Below are 2,244 nucleotides of genomic sequence, written 5' to 3'. Positions count from 1 at the left end.
TGGAAGTATAAATTGGTTTATTTTGGAAATGCTTTCAGTGTATTTTCAATTTCTGTGTGATTTTTTATTTTTAATATAGAAATGAAGTTTACTTTTTATATTTTCTTGTTTTGTTCCACTTTACCATATTACTGTTTGTTTTAAGATTGGTTTTTTCAATTTTTTCAGAGATTTGTTTATTTTAAATATACAGTACACAAACAATTCAATAGTTAAGAAGTGTAGAAATTCAACCTACAAAATTTTTATATCTTCTGATAAAAATTTATAGAAAAAACTGTAAGCATTCTTGGTGTTTATTTGAATAGTTTTTGGTGTATTCGGTGTAGCAATTCGGTGTATTACAGAAATAATTCTTCTTTTTCTGCATTTTTGTGAACCTGGATTCATTCAGATTAACAGGATTTCAATACAGTACAGACAATTTCATAGAAGTTTAATTTTGCAAAGAAATTATATGAAAAGCTTGGATTGAATATTTACAAAGATACAAAGTATGTGTTTGTTTTAACTATACATTGCACAGACAATTCAGTAGACAACTAGTATAGAAATTCTTAATTAAATGAATATGCCAATTCTTTCAGGAGCTTATGTGGCACATTCAAAACTGGGATATGCGTTATAGCAGCAAATCCCAATTCTTCGACAATAGCTTTCTTATCATTGTTCATGTTGTAGAATATATCATAAATAGATCTTGTGGAACATCTCAAATTATGAGTTTTTTGTAAATAAATGAAAATTATGTTACATAATTATATTTATAAAAAAAAAATTGAGTTGTTCTAACATATATATGGTTATATTATATTTTGGTCCTTCCTTTTTTATGGTACTCCTCTCAACAACTTTTTTTATTGTCATTTTTTTATAAGGAATAAAAAATTAGGTTAATAGCTAAAAATACCACCATGTGCACCTTAATTCATATGGAATACACCACTATTATTTCTTGATTGCATCATATAATATCAGTTCAAAAAAATATGTAAATCAATCAAACATGCACAAAATGATACCAGAAGCACTACAACAAAATTTTATGGGCTAATTACAACAAGTCCATGAACAAAATTCCTCAAAAATGGACAAAAACACTTACAAGTTACTCAAACATACAAAAAAAAATATCAGAAATACTACAACAATATTCTGTTGTCTAGTTATAACAAAAAGAGGACAACAACATCAAGTGCACCTCAATTCACATGAAATACGCCGAAAGACAAACCAAATACACCGTTATTATTTCTTGATTACATCACAGAATGTCAGTTCAAAAAAACATGCAACTCAATTAAACATGTACAAAATGACACCAAAAGCGCCACAACAAATTTCTACAAGTTAGTTACAACAAATCCATGAACAAAATCTCTCAAACACATGCAAATCACTCAAACATGCACAAAATAACATCAGAAACACTACAACAATATTTTGTTGTCTAGTTACAACAAAAAGAGGATAACAACACCAACTGCATCTCAATTCAGACAAAATACACCGAATGTTGTTATTGATTACTACATACGAACTCAGTTCAAAACATGCAAATACTCAAACATGTACAAAAAACACATTCAAATTCCTCAAACTCATGCAGATATAGGTTAAACTATATGAGAAATACTACGTAACATTTTTACACCGACCTAACAATGTTATCACCAAATGAAAAGTATAATAAGAACAATAATATGTACTTTAACGTAAGAACACAAAATGAATATACCAAATAAACAGAAATATGACTATTTAGTGTTTCACAATTAAAAATGCAAAAGAAAAAAGTGAAAAACTAGACGATTAGTGGACAGTACCTTCAATAATCTTTCATCTTTTGTTTTTGTATTTTTTGGTGAAGATTTGGAACGTAATTTTGAGATTTCCTTAAGTTTTCGCGAAGATTTTAATAGATTTTTGAGAAATTTTGAACGTCGTTTGAAGTTTGATAGTTTCAGCTTTGATCAAGGGAGAAAAAACATTTTTCATATTAATGTTCGCGCTATTGAACAATTGCGGGAGCACGTGTTTACACGCTATCTAATCTAAAGTTGATTTTTATTGGGTTTGAGCTAACTTAATTAGACTTGGTTGCTAAAAAAAACTTGTATTTATAGCATAACTATTTTCTTATTTAGTAATTAAGAAGACTCTCCATTAAAAGTGAACAAGTGCTATAATCTTAAGTAGATTATATGAAATGATATTAAAAATATAATTTATAATTTGATATAT

This window comes from Arachis ipaensis, chromosome B06 (assembly GCF_000816755.2).
Source record: "Arachis ipaensis cultivar K30076 chromosome B06, Araip1.1, whole genome shotgun sequence".
In the NCBI taxonomy this organism is placed as follows: Eukaryota; Viridiplantae; Streptophyta; class Magnoliopsida; order Fabales; family Fabaceae; genus Arachis; species Arachis ipaensis.
This window is presented reverse-complemented; position numbering follows the sequence as displayed.